At 43.9% G+C, this 15,344-nt stretch overlaps 2 non-coding genes across 2 annotated transcripts; one reads left to right on the top strand and one right to left on the bottom strand.

Moving 5' to 3' along the window:
- Nucleotides 1-4,879: 4,879 nt before the first annotated feature.
- On the bottom strand, nucleotides 4,880-4,986 carry LOC120255104. Its single transcript, XR_005534904.1, has one exon. It is a non-coding gene; the product is annotated as a small nucleolar RNA R71 (small nucleolar RNA).
- An 8,975-nt stretch (nucleotides 4,987-13,961) lies between these two features.
- Nucleotides 13,962-14,069, top strand: LOC120255106. Its single transcript, XR_005534906.1, has one exon. It is a non-coding gene; the product is annotated as a small nucleolar RNA R71 (small nucleolar RNA).
- The last annotated feature ends 1,275 nt before the right edge of the window (nucleotides 14,070-15,344 follow it).

Here is a 15,344-nt window from a genome sequence, read left to right as displayed (position 1 = left end):
TATTTAAAGCCGATTCAGCCCCAATTTTGGTATTCTTTTCTCCATCTTTTCCCCAACTTGAGAGAGGGCTTCGGCTAGGGTTTTAAGGGGTATTGGCCAAGGTTTTGGAGAGGGTCTACGGCTCCGACATCGTCATTCCTGAGGAGGAAGGTTGGTAGGGGAGCTTCCGTCGAGCCGTATCCTATACCGAACGAGGGAATCCTTGGATGACGAGTAGAGGACTCTCCGAAAGACCATCGACACGACCATCGATTTTGTTTATTTATAGATTCATTGCTTTTACATTCGATTTCTTTGATTGTACTTAGCTCCATGGAGAGCTAAACCCCTAGTGGGTACTTGGGTGATTGTAAACCTTAGGATGTATTCGTTTCTTTGAACTTCTTTATTATGCTTTCAATAAATTGATGTTTATTATGAATTCCAACCTTGAATGCTTGATTGTATGAACGTTTCCCCTAGAGTGACACTAGGGTTGAGAGTTCTTGTAGGTAACCTTGTGAGTGAGTGGCACACCACGAGCGTTAGACAAAGCTAGGTTGGAGAGGGTTAAGAGGGTGAGTCGAGAGGTACATGAGCGTCCCCTTTCCCCTCTGACGTTATAGATTCTATCTCTGTTCCTCGAGTTCTTTACGGCCATAATAGAGTGAATGGTCTAAGGGATGAACCTCCGCTGGGGCCTAGTTGCACGTGCAATGGAGTGAAGCGTTGAGGTGATCTTAGTATCTAGGGCTTAATTGTGGCTAGGGACCTTCCGCCTGGACCAAAGGGTTAGGTCTAAATCTAGGAAGCAATTTATCACTTGGAATCCCTAGAGCTCATTGTAACTCTATGCAAGTTCGAGGTGTTGAGATTGTTCGATTTCTCCTCCGGGACATGTATAGAGTTAGGCATAGTTGACCTTAGATTTGTGACTATGTATGTAAGGATTTCCACGACTCACCATTGCATTGATTAGGAAGCATAATAGAGAGTTCTTGCACTTGAAGCGATTATCCTAGGTAAAGCATCATCCGAGTACCCCATCTTTATCGATTGCCTTGTCTCCTTACTTTTGCTCTCTTACTTGTTGCTTTTAATTTCTGAGAACTGAATCATTACCACACTTATCATTGTTGATACTCGACATAGCTAAGAATCGAATTAAGTGTCTTTACTCCCTACTCCCTGAGGATTCGACCCCGCTAATCCTGGATTATTACTTCGACAAACCCGTGCACTTGCTGGATATAAGAAAGGGGACCTTGTCAGTAGCTCTTTCCACCCAATAAGCACAAATAAACAATAAAACTATTTTGTTGTTTCTTTTCATTTATTTATTTATTTATTTATTTTTACACAAAACACAACTATAACTAGTCTCTTTAACATCGAACATGAGTTTCCAAAAGAGTTTAAAGAGTGAGTAGTGCAACAAATGTCAATTGGGTAAAAATTCCTAGAAATTCAAGTAAAAACTAGAGCATGAAGACATTTTAATGTTAAAAATTCACCTAAACTCAAGAATACAATCAATGCAACTAAGGTGAACCACCATTGGCTATGTGAGCATGTATATCAATCAAGAATAATAGAAACGATGTGTGCAATATGAAACTCCCTCCACACTTAAGTTGTACATTGTCCTCAATGTACATATGCAAGCTCACTAAAAATATATATTAATGAAGTGCAAATGTGGGTGAAGCTATTGAAACAATACTCCCCTGACTCCTAGTGTTGCATTTGGTGAAGATAATACCTTGGGAGTAATGTTCCAACAGGTTGTGAAGCTCGCTCGGCCAAGTGCCTAAAGCACCTTGGCCGTGCCCATGACAATGTCTCAATTCACAAGATGACAAGACCATTTGCATGCATACACGAGGGAGTTCAGTGAAGCTCAATAAAAACAAAATAATTCGAGTATATATAAAAGATAGACAATGAATACAACTCGAACTGCAAAATGAAAATAAACTAAGAAGGAGAATCCTTTATGAGTGAACAAGTCTAAAATAAAATGCAAAATAAAGAAAATGCAGAAAAATAAAGTCAAATGTCGGTGTCAAGCTGTGTCGGCTCCTCTGCTACTGCTGGTAGTGGGGAAACATAAGGTGGATCCACCGGTGTGGTTATAGGAGATGGGGGTGCAGGAGATGCCGAGGGTCTGGATCTCAATAGATCTCGTAGGAAGTCGAAATGGGCCATAAGATCTGTACCCTGAGCTGACTGTATCGCGAGCTCCGCTATCTCGGTCCGAATCTCTCTCACATCGCTCTCAAGCCTCTCAATACGATCATAAGCTCAAGGCCCCTGCGTTGCACGGGATCTAGGAACCTGTCTGGAATCCTCCATTGTATCACCTCTGCTCCCAGGGGTCTTTAGGGTAGCTGAATCAATAATATAGACCCTGGTAGCTCAGAACATCCGCCACTATGCACCCCAACTGAATCGGCACATTGCGGGCCATGGAGTATAAAAAGAATAAGTCCTGCCTGGTCAAAGCAGCTGTGTTATCGCCTCGACCTGACACGGTGATAAGTGCTTGTGCGATATGAATGAGAAGTGTTCATTCCTTATGTTGAGCATTACTTTTCTCAGGTTTTTACATTAATATGTGTGTTTTTATGTCACTTTTATGCAGGTATGGTTGTGAGGCTGAGTATGAAGGAAATAGGCCAATGTGGATCATAATGCACCTATTTTGGAGGAGATCTTGCCAAGTTTCAAACGCGAAGACATAGGACATGTGTGAGATGCTAGAGTGTGTGCCAACCTCCTCACATTCGAGTGAGGACATCCATTTGGAGGGGCACAAAGGCAGTCACACTCGAGCATTCCATCTTATGCATACAAGAACAAGAACCCCACCAATATATATATCATTGAAGAAGCAAGTGATTCACGATGTGAACGTGTGCCCGTTTGCGTTACCCCGATGAAAGTATGGAATTGGGAAGTTATTCAGGTCGAAGACTGTAGCAACACTGCAGCAAGTACTGTAGCAGCACCGTTCACAGCCGGCCGAGAAATCAGAGAAACAGAGAACCCACACGGGCATGTGGAAATTACGCACGGGCGCGTGTAGCGTCCACACCCGTGGAGTTGCCTGATTCCAGCCCTATTTAAAGCCGATTCAGCCCCAATTTTGGTATTCTTTTCTCCATCTTTTCCCCAACTTGAGAGAGGGCTTCGGCTAGGGTTTTAAGGGGTATTGGCCAAGGTTTTGGAGAGGGTCTACGGCTCCGACATCGTCATTCCTGAGGAGGAAGGTTGGTAGGGGAGCTTCCGTCGAGCCGTATCCTATACCGAACGAGGGAATCCTTGGATGACGAGTAGAGGACTCTCCGAAAGACCATCGACACGACCATCGAGTTTGTTTATTTATAGATTCATTGCTTTTACATTCGATTTCTTTGATTGTACTTAGCTCCATGGAGAGCTAAACCCCTAGTGGGTACTTGGGTGATTGTAAACCTTAGGATGTATTCGTTTCTTTGAACTTCTTTATTATGCTTTCAATAAATTGATGTTTATTATGAATTCCAACCTTGAATGCTTGATTGTATGAACGTTTCCCCTAGAGTGACACTAGAGTTGACAGTTCTTATTGGTAACCTTGTGAGTGAGTGACACACCATGAGCGTTAGATAAAGCTAGGTTGGAGAGGGTTGAGAGGGTGAGTCGAGAGGTATAGGAGCGTCCCCTTTCCGCTCCGACGTGATAGATTCTACCTCCGTTCCTTGAGTTCTTTGTGGCCATAATAGAGTGAATGGTCTAAGGGATGAACCTCCGCTGGGGCCTAGTTGGGCGTGCAATGGAGTGAAGCGTTGAGGTGATCTTAGTATCTAGGGCTTAATTGTGGCTAGGGACCTTCCGCCTGGACCAAAGGGTTAGGTCTAAATCTAGGAAGAGATTTATCACTTGGAATCCTTAGAGCTCATTGCAACTCTATGCGAGTATGAGGTGTTGAGATTGTTCGATTTCTCCTCCGGGACATGTATAGAGTTAAGCATAGTTGACCTTAGATTTGGGACTATGTATGTAAGGATTTCCACGACTCACCATTGCATTGATTAGGAAGCATAATAGAGAGTTCTTGCACTTGAAGTGATTATCGTAGGTGAAGCATCATCCGAGTACCCCATCTTTATCGATTGCCTTGCCTCCTCCTTACTTTTGCTCTCTTACTTGTTGCTTTTAATTGTTGAGAATTGAATCATTATCACACTTATCATTGTTGATACTCGACCCCGCTCACCCGGGTTTATTACTTTGATAAACCCGTGTACTTGCGGGATATACGCAAGGGGATCTTGTCAAGTTTTTGGCTCCGTTTCCGAGGAGCAAGGCGTTTAGAGATACTTTGCACTTTGTTATGACATGAGGAAATCCATCAATATTGATTGAAGGAGACCCTGATCTTGAACGTACACTTAGAAGAAAAGGGAAAGAACCTGTGCAATAACATCATAATCTAGCTGATTTGGAAGTAGAAGGATCTGAAAACATGGCAGAACAAAATGAGCAACAACAAACACTATCCGATTATGCCAGACCTTCAGTGTTGGGGACACAATCTTGTATTGTGCGTCCCCCAATTAAAGCTCAAAACTTCGAGCTAAAGCTGACATTCATCCATATGCTGCAACAGTCCGCACAATTCAACAGTTTGGCCGATGAGGATCCAAATAGTCACATAGAGAGCTTCCTCGAGGTGTGCGACATGCTGAAGATAAATGGTGTGACGGATGATGCCATCAAATTGAGAGACTTCCCATTTTACTTAAAGGGGAAAGCAAAGCAATGGCTACACTCATTACCTAGAGCATCAATCACTGCATGGGAGGAAATGGTAGAAGCTTTTCTAGCCCGTTATTTCCCTCCCGGAAAATCAGCAAAGCTTAGGAATGAGATCTCATCCTTTGTGCAGTTGGAATTGGAGTCTCTATTTGAGACATGGGAAAGGTTCAAGGAACTCCTGTGAAAGTGTCCGCAACACGGATTCCCGGAGTGGATGATTGTTCAAACCATCTACAATGGTTTGAACCCGAGTACAAGGCAACTCTTGGATGCGGCGGCAGGAGGTACCTTAGGTAGCAATACCCCCGATGAGGCTCATCAATTGATTGAGGAAATGGGGTTAAATAGCTACCAGTAGAATGCTAGGGAGAAGAAAAGGTGGCCGGTCTCCATGAAATTAATGCGGTAACTTCATTGGTGGCCCAAGTGGAGAGTTTGAGTAAGAAGCTAGATCTTATAGCTTCGAATAGAGTTGCGGCCATGACTAATTGCACCGGTTATGGTGGAGGACATGCTCCCTCCGATTGCCCAATCGTCATTGGTGATGTTTCTTCAATTGAGAACGTTGACTTTGTAGGTAATGGAATGAGACCTCAAGGGAATCCATACAACAACACCTACAATTTAGGTTAGAAGAATCATCCCAACTTTTCATGGAGTAATCAAGGACCACAGAAGACCATGGGGCCATCGGGTTTCCAACAACAACAACAAGCCCCTCAAGTGGAAAACAGAATTTCAGGCTTGGAAACCCGAATGACAGATTTGGTAAAGCACTTGGCTAGATTTGTTCAATCGGCAAATACAAGGTTTGAATCAGTCGAGGCTACACTTCGCAATCACACCGCCTCCTTGCACAATCTTGAAAATCAAGTGGGGCAAATTGTGAAGTCTCTCTCCGAAAGGCCACATGGAAGTTTACCAAGCAACACGGAAACCAACCCTAGAGAACATGTGAAGGCGATCACTTTGAGAAGTGGTCGTGAGGTTAAAGGGATGCTTCTGAGTGGGAAGCCGAAAGAACACGCACCCGAGGTTGTAGAGGTTGAGGAGGGAGCAAACAAAGAGAAAGAGGTGGCAACCCCACCTTTCAAGCCAAGAATCCCTTATCCCTCTAGATTGAAGAATGACCAAGGGAGATGAACAGTATAAGAAGTTCCTGAGTTTATTCAAGCAACTCCACATCAACATTCCTTTTGTTGAGGCATTGGCTCAAATGCCTAATTATGCGAAGTTCCTGAAAGACCTATTGACCAACAAGAGGAAATTTGAGGAGAGTGCTTCAGTGGTGCTTGATGCTTCATGCTCGGCAGTGTTGCAAAAGAACATGCCGAACAAGAAGAAAGACCCGGGAAGCTTCATCATTCCGTGTAACATCGACAACTTAGGTGAGGAAATGGCATTGGCGGATTCAGGGGTGAGCATCAACATCATGCCATATACTTTCTTCCAAAAGCTAGGCTTGGGTGAGCCTAGGCCTACTCGGATGACTTTACAATTGGCGGACCAAACGGTGCGACATCCAAGAGGCATCATTGAAGACGTGCTTGTCAAGGTGGACAAGTACATTTTTCAGGTTGACTTTGTAGTGCTAGATGTCGATGAGGATGCAGATGTACCCTTGATACTTGGGAGACCGTTCCTACGGACTTCCAAAGCATTGATTGACATGGATGGCGGGGAGCTTACATTGAGAGTTGGAGATGATAAGCTCACATACCTCCTTGTTGAAGCCATGCGGCATTCTCTCGATTTTGATGATACTCTATACTTTCTGGACACTACTGATGAAATTGTTGATGAATATATGCAGGAAATGTTCAACCCAGATCCATACGAAGGATTATTCGACCAAGAGTAGAGTAATGAAGAAGTAATGATGCTTGGTTCGACTGAAGAAGTAACATTTACCCCGGGGATCTTGAAGAAGGTGCTCAAGAAAATGAAGAGGGCTCGAAGACGCCACCGAAAATGCTCCAAGACTGTTGGAGACGTAAGGGAGTCAGAGAAGTTGGATGAACCATTGCTAGGTGGTCCGAAGCCCGAGAGTACACCCTCTATCCTCAAGAGACTTTGCTCATCATGCTTCCAAGCCATGGGTAAAAGGGCAACCTTCATTCATTAACCCCCGTGAGGTAAGAAAGATACGTCAAGCTTAGTGACGTTAAACAAGCGCTTCTTGGGAGGCAACCCAAGTGTTTACTGTTTTCTTACTTTTTAGTTTAGTTTGTTACATGAATAAATTGTTAAGTGTTGGTGTTTCAATTCTTTTTGAGTGCTTGTGCTGCGATTTTGTTGTGGGTTTTTAAAAGAATTCATTGTGTGTTTTGTTGAGAATTGGCGAAGTTTGGTCGTTTGAGTTCTATTTCGTGTTTTTTCTGTTAAATTTTGCATAATTTGGTAGGCTCTGAGTGTGTAAACATGTTCAAAATATTTATGCAGAGCCTGCAGGTTTTTTCTAAGCCATCCAGAGAAAACACACGGGCGTGTGGAATTTCCGCACTCCCATGGATGTGTACTGTGAGCTCATCCAGAGAGGGCACAGGGGCATGCGGCTGCCCCTGTGGATGACCATGCGACTGGCGCACACCCGTGGGTAATTTCCGCATGGGCGTGTGAATTCCTGCAGAGTTGGGCAGATTTTCCCGAGAACAAACAGGGGCGTGGACTCGCCCCTGTGGGTGACCTTGTGAACCACGCACGGGCGTGGGTAATTTCCGCACGCCCGTGCGAAACTCTGCAGGTTCCTCCCTCCATCCCTAGAAAACACAGTGGCGTGCGGTTGCCCCTGTGAGTTGGGCATGTGAATGTCCACGCCCGTGGGGAATTTCCGCACAGGCGTGCGTAAGACTTGATATTTTTCTCAGTTGTTCAGGGAAGCCACAGGGGCGTGCGTCTGGCCATGTGGGTCTGGCGCACGGGCATGGATATTTTCCACACGCCCGTGGGAGATCGTTCTAAGTCAGTGAGAGTTTTTTCGAGAGCGCACAGGGGCGTGTGTACGCCCATGTGGAGCTTTTGAAGTGAGGCACACGGGCGTGGGGAATTTCCACACGCCCGTGTGGATGCACAGAACGTCAAAAGTCACAAGTTCTGTTTAAAAGAGGATGGTTTCTCTCCCTCTTCATGACTCCTTTTCACTTGAAAACACTCTTACGATACTCTCCGAGTGCATTGCGCCAGTTTGGTGGGATTTTAGCAAAGTTTTCAGGCTGGCTCTTCATTTTCTCACTTCTCTTCGTCGATAAATCCCTTTTTATCATCTTCTTCATCAATTCATGATTTCTATCGATTAATCTAGTTAATAATGCTTCATTTCTTCAATTAGAACAATGATTTATGTTTAGAATGAAGTTAGAGATTTTATTGAGTTGTATTTTTGGATTGTTGATGCCTAGTCGTGCGGTTTTCATGCCCCGTGAATCCACATGGGCGTGCGGAAATTCCACACGACCATGTGGATTTCTGCAGTATTGTTTTATCAACTTGTTTAACCAATTTTGTTTAAATTTTGCAGATCATGGCACCTAGGTCAAAGAAGCAAGCTGATAAGAGGCCACATGAGTCATCCTCTGAGCCCGAGGGAATGAGATTTGTGATTCCCGAACATCAGGTCCGTTATGAGCGATTGTCAAGACTCCGTTTCGGACAGACTGGATTTCTGGATGCTACTATACTGCGGGAGCTTCAGCAGGGTGATGAGTTCGCCAATGAGATCAAGGATCTAGTTTCAGAAGGCGGTTGGCGGCAGTTGCTCACTATTAGAAAGCCAGCCATATCAGAGTTTACACTGGAGGTGCTCTACTCAATCGAGTTTGATAGAGCGTATGCGAGCTTTGACAGTTTGGGTACCATTCAGTTCAAAGTATTTGGACGCCACCATAGCTTGAGCATTACGCAGTTTTCCGTACTGCTGGGCTTATACGAGGAGGCATTCACAGCTATAGAGGAGTATGCATAGTTACCTACTGATTATCCTGGAACCTTGACCCCGCAGAGAGCTTACAGAGTGCTATGTGGTCAAGGTCAGTACGAGCCGGGGGTGTCCAAGGCCAAGTGCCTTTCCCGACCTGCCTACAGATATTTGCACGCCATCATGAGTAGGTCAGTGAATGGTTATGGTGACTGTATTGGTGTCTTGAGCCGTCAGGATCTGTTGTACTTGTACTCGATGGTAGAGCGCGTACCGATCCACTTAGGGCATATCTTGGCTGATTACATCAGACATCAGGGACAGTATGCTAGACTGGGAGCGATCTTCTTGGGCCCTTACATTAAAAGATTAGTGCTGGGCATGGGTCTCTTGGATTGGATTCGCGGGGCCGAGACGACGAGTGTACCCACTCCCCTGGGTCTAGAGACGATGCAGTTGATGGGCATGGTCCGTAGGGTTCGGACAGGGGTTTTTGCTTTAGTCCTACCAGCCCCAGAGATAGCTGAGGATGAAGGTGATGAAGCTGGAGCATCTCAGCCCATCCCTGAGCCTCAGCCAGTATCGATGGAGATCGAGGCACCTCCTGCGGCCGAGGAACCACCCCCAGTGCGTTTGTTTTCACCATCTCGAGCCAATGATCGCTTTGAGAGGATCGAGAATGCTATAGGAGTGGTCCGAGCCGAGGTTGCCGAGATTAGGGCTACGCAGGCCACTTAGTATACAGAGTTCATGGCATGTTTCGACATATTATAGTAGATCCTATAGCGAGACGTTACCTCATCATTTGTCCTGCAGCCGAGGACTCTTCAGGCCCCCTCAGTTCCTCCAGCACCTCCATCCTTGACCCCAGCACCGGAGGACCCACTATATGCTTCCACTTCAGCAGCAGTAGCGGAGCCCGAGAGCGACTCCGACACTTGACCTTTGTTTTACTTTCATGCATTTTACTTTATTTTATTTTCTTGTTTTTAGACTTGTTCACTCAGAAAGGATTTTTTCCTAATGAGTTTATGTTATGTTGCATTTATCGAGTTGCATTCATTGCTTCATCTTTTATACACTCGAGTTATTTTTGTTTTTCTTGAGCTTCACTGAACCCCCATGTGTATGCGTGCAGATGGTCTTGTCATCTTGCGAATTGGGACTTAGTCATGGGCATGGCCAAGGTGCTTCGGCACTTGGCCGTGTGAGCTTCACAACCCGTTGAAACACTACTCCCAACGAATTAGCTTCATCAACTAGGAGTCAGGGGAGTATTGTTTTGATTGCTTCTCCCACATCTATTTTTTTGAATGATATATTTTGAGTGAGCTTGCATGAGTACATTGAGGATAATATACAACTTAAGTGTGGGGGGGAGTTTCATAATGCGCACATCTTTTCTATTGTTCTTAATTGATATATGCTCACATAGCCAATGGTGGTTCACCTTAGTTGCAATGATTGTATTCTTAAGTCTAGGACAATTGTTAACATTGAATATTTTCATGCTCTAGTTCTTGCTTGAATTTTTAGTAATTTTTACCCGATTTACACTTAGTGCACTACTCACTCTTTGAACTCTATTGGAAACTCATGTTCGATGTTAAAGGGACTAGTCAGGTTTACTTCTTTTGCTAATATTGTGAAAAAAAAAATGAAAAGAAGGAACAAAATAGTTTTATTGTTTATTTGTATTTGTTGGGTGGAAAGAGCTACCACCTATGAAGTATGAAGCCCACTCTTACAAGTCGGATACTAGTTATGCCCTAATGAGAGAAAGAGTTATCTCATAGGATGAGTGAAAGCTACCACTCGGGTAGAAAGAGCTACCACCTCGAAAGTGTGAAAGCCACCTTAGCGGCCGCTTTGGAAAGGGCTACTTTAGAGGATGTGTGAAGCTACTACCATCTTTTAAAATTTTTTTTACTTTTATAGATAAATAAGTCCCTTGTACTTAGAACTTTAAGGAGTATAACTTGGGTTGTTTTGAGTGAGTTCATACACTTACACGGAATTCGGGTTTGTTGTTCTTTTTGATTCAAGTTTTTAGCTAGAGCATTGATTTTTTTGTATTTAGTGTTGAAATTTTCCTTACTTGTAGAATACTTTCTTTGTATACCTCGGTGAACCTAAGGCCAAGCACTTTCAATATTTTCTTCATTGATGCACAGAATGTTTTTAATGTTTGCTTGAGGACAAGCAAAAGCTTAAGTGTGGGGGAGTTTGATAAGTGCATGTGCGATATGAATGTGAAGTGTTCATTCCTTATGTTGAGCATTACTTTTCTCAGGTTTTTACATTAATATGTGTGTTTTTATGTCACTTTTATGCAGGTATGGTTGTGAGGCTGAGTATGAAGGAAATAGGCCAATATGGATCATAATGCACCTATTTTGGAGGAGATCTTGCTAAGTTTCAAACGTGAATACATAGGACATGTGTGAGATGCTAGAGTGTGTGCCAACCTCCTCGCATTCGAGTGAGCACATCCATTTGGAGGGGCACAAAGGCAGTCACACTCGAGCATTCCGTCTTATGAATATAAGAACAAGAGCTCCACCAACATATATATCATTGAAGAAGCAAGTATTGTAGCAACACTGTTTACAGCCGGCCCAGAAATCAGAGAAATAGAGAACCCACACGGGCGTGTGGAAATTATCCACGGACCGTGTGGAAATTCCGCACGGGCGCGTGTAGCGTCCACGCCGGTGGAGTTGCCCGATTCCAGCCCTATTTAAAGCCGATTCAGCCCCGATTTTGGTATTCTTTTCTCCATCTTTTCCCCAATGAGAGAGGGCTTCGGCTAGGGTTTTGAGGGATATTGGCCATGGTTTTGGAAAGGTTCTACGGCTAAGACATCATCATTACTGAGGACGAAGGTTGGTAGGGGAGCTTCTGTCGAGGCATATCCTATACCAGACGAGGGAATCCTTGGACGACGAGTAGAGGACTCTCCGCAAGACCATCGATATGACCATTGAGGAATGGATTCATTGCTTTCTTTGATTGTACTTAGCTCCATGGAGAGCTAAACACCAAGTGGGTACTTGGGGGTTATTGTGAACCCTAGGATGTATTCGTTTCTTTTAACTTCTTTATTATGCTTTCAATAAATTGATGTTTATTGTGAGTTCCAATCTTGAATGCTTGATTGTATAAATGTTTCCCCTAGAGTGACACTAGGGTTGAGAGTTCTTGTTGCTAACCTTGTGAGTGAGTGACACACCACGAGCATTAGACAAAGCTAGGTTGGAGAGGGTGAGTCGAGAGGTATAGGAGCGTCCTCTTTCCTCTCCGACGTGATAGATTCTACCTCCGTTCCTTGACTTCTTTGTGGCCATAATAGAGTGAATGGTCTAAGGGATGAACCTCCGCTGGGGCCTAGTTGCGCGTGCAATGGAGTGAAGCGTTGAGGGGATCTTAGTATCTAGGGCTTAATTGTGGCTAGGGACCTTCCGCCTGGACCAAAGGGTTAGGTCTATAATTAGGAAGCGATTTATCACTTGTAATCCCTAGAGCTTATTGCAACTTTATTCGAGTGCGAGGTTGAGAGGTTATTTAATCTCTCCTCCGAGACATCAATAGAGTTAGGCATAGTTGACCTTAGATTTGCGACTATGTATGTAAGGATTTTCATGACTCACCATTGCATTGATTAGGAAGCATAATAGAGAGTTCTTGCACTTGAAGCGATTATCCTAGGTGAAGCATCATCCGAGTACCCCATCTTTATCGATTGCCTTGCCTCCTCCTTACTTTTGCTCTCTTACTTGTTGCTTTTAATTGTTGAGAATTGAATCATTATCACACTTATCATTGTTGATACTCCACATAGCTAAGAATCAAATTAAGTGTCTTTACTCCCTACTCCCTGTGGATTCGACCCCGCTTACCCGGGATTATTACTTCGACAAACCCGTGCACTTGCGGGATATACGCAAGGGGACCTTGTCACACAGACCTACTGAGAACCTTGTGCAAATACCTGTAGCTCAACCGGGATAGGCTGGTGGCCTTCGACATTCCTAGTTCAATTTGCCCATGTCCACATAAGACCCTATACACATAGTTTGGAGTCACTGATACTTGAAAATCCGCAGGTAAACGTCCATACTCCTCTGTACTGGTATATGCAACGTCATACAGGCCCATCTGAATCAAAAACTTAGTGACACTCATGGAAAATGGATGTCCGAATGCTCGAAACTGTATAGCATCCATAGTGTCAATTCTCCCATACCTCAACTCAAAAGACGCTAAAACCTCGAGGGTCAATGCGCGATAAGCCGGCTCACGAATCGTCAGTAACCTCCTCCAGCTTCCTACTGCTAACATATTATCAATCTCATCAGCTAGCTCGTCACACCGCTGAATATTTCTCAGCACTTGCAAATCCACAAAACAAGTCTGACCAAAACCAAGTGCTGAAAGTCTCTCAAATCGAGCTTGATGCTCAGGATTTGAGAATTCCATCTGTATTGGCTCGGGTGGGTGACTCTGAGACACTTTACTTCGTTCTTCTTCACGTGAGGTGCCATACCTGTAGTACAAAAAGAGGAAAATGATCAAAGAAGCCCAAAAGCAATATACTGCAGAATTCCACACGAGCTTGTGGAAATTACCCACGCCCGTGTTTATCTGTAGAGCGTGAGAAACCCGCACAGGTGCACAACAATTCTCAAGAATTTAACTTACAACCCCGTTTAGATGCTTTATAAACATGCACCATGCATTGTAAAAATGAAAATTCGCACATATAAATATTTAATCTGTGAAAAATAAGAGTTGGCGAAAAAAGAGGATAAAAAGGTTACTGATGAAATAAATGCGAAAACTCTGATAATTGGCACGATATGCAAAGAAAAATCCTCCAACAACGATGAGAGGTCGGTAATAAGATCAGAAATGGTTTTCAGCGGTTGAAAGATGAAAAAGAAGAGAGCATGCAAGGATTTTTTTATAGGAAGACTCGCGCCTCTTGATTTCTAGCAATCGCACGGGCGTGCAGTACATGCAAGCCCGTGCGCCTCATCAAGAGAGGTCCACATGGGCAGATGCACTTTTTTTCATGGAGACCGCCACTTTTTTTCTTCTCCCTAGCATTCCATTGGTAGTCGTTTAACCCTATTTCTTCAATTAACCGACGGGCCTCATCGGGGGTCTTGCTACCTAAGGTACCTCCTGCTGCCGCATCCAATAGTTGCCTTTGTACTTGGGTTCAAACCATTATAAAAGGTCCGAACAATCATCCACTCCGGGGAATCCATGTTGCGGGCACTTTCTCGGGGAGCTCCTTGAACCTTTCCCATGTCTCGAATAGAGACTCCAATTCCAACTGAACAAAGGATGAGATCTCGTTCCTAAGCTTTGCTGATTTTCCTGGAGGGGAATAACGGGCTAGAAAAGCTTCTACCATCTCCTCCCATGTGGTAATTGATGCTCAAGGTAATGAGTGTAGCCACTGCTTCGCTCGCCTCTCCCTTTAGGGAAAAATAGGAAGGCTCATGAAGTTGATTACATCATCCGTCACCCCGCTTTATCTTCAAAGATATCGCACACCTAAAGAAAGCTCTCTATATAACTGTTTGGATCTTCATCGGCCAAACCATTGAATTGTGCGGATTGCTGCAACATGTGGATGAATACCAGCTTCAGTTCAAAGTTCTAAGCTGTAAACAGGGGATGCACAATACTCGACTGTGTCCCCAACACTGAAGGTCTGGCATAATCGGATAATATTCGTTGTTGCTCATTCTGTTCTGCCATATTTTCAGATTCTTCCACTTCCAAATCAGCTAAATTAGACTATTCTTGCACAGGATCTTTCCCTTTTCTTCTAAGTGTACGTTCAAGCTCAGGATCTCCTTCAATCAATATTGAGGGATTCCCTCGTGTCATAACCTGGAGCTGCACCAAAAAGAAACAAAAAGAAATCAGAACGATGATAGAATAAGAAGATATGAAATAGAATGTATAGTGAAATAGCTAAGAAAACAAAGTGCAAAGTATCTCTAAACGCTTACTCCCCCAGCAACGGCGCTAAAAACTTGACAACCCCCTTGCGTATATCGCGCAAGTGCACGGGTTTGTCGAAGTAATAATCCCGGATGAGCGGGTATCGAATCCACTGGGAGTACGTAATAAAAACACTTAATCCTCTTCTTAGCTATATGAAAGATCAGTAGTGATAAGTGTGATAATGATTCAATTCTCAAACGTAAAAGCAACAAGTAAGAGAGCACGAGTAAAGGAGGAGGTAAGACAATCGATAAAAATGGGGTACTCGGATAATGCTCCGCCTAGGACAATCATTTCAAGTGCAAGAATCCTCTATTATGCTTCCTAATCAATGCAATGGTGAGTCGTGAAAATCCTTAAATACATAGTCCCAAATATAAGGTCAACTATGCCTAACTCTATACATGTCCCAGAGGAGATATTAGATAACCTCTCAACCTCGCACTCGAATAGAGTTGCAATGAGCTCTAGGGATTCCAAGTGATAAATCTCTTCCTAATTATAGACCTAACCCATTGGTCCAGGTGGAAGGTCCCTGACCACAATTAAGCCCTAGATACTAAGATCACCTCAACGCTTCACTCCATTGCACGCGCAACTAAGCCCTAGTGGAGGGTCATCCCTT

This window comes from Dioscorea cayenensis, unplaced genomic scaffold (assembly GCF_009730915.1).
Source record: "Dioscorea cayenensis subsp. rotundata cultivar TDr96_F1 unplaced genomic scaffold, TDr96_F1_v2_PseudoChromosome.rev07_lg8_w22 25.fasta BLBR01000845.1, whole genome shotgun sequence".
NCBI lineage: Eukaryota > Viridiplantae > Streptophyta > Magnoliopsida > Dioscoreales > Dioscoreaceae > Dioscorea > Dioscorea cayenensis.
Note: the sequence above shows the minus strand (reverse complement) of the source record. Positions and strands in the feature narration are given on the sequence as shown.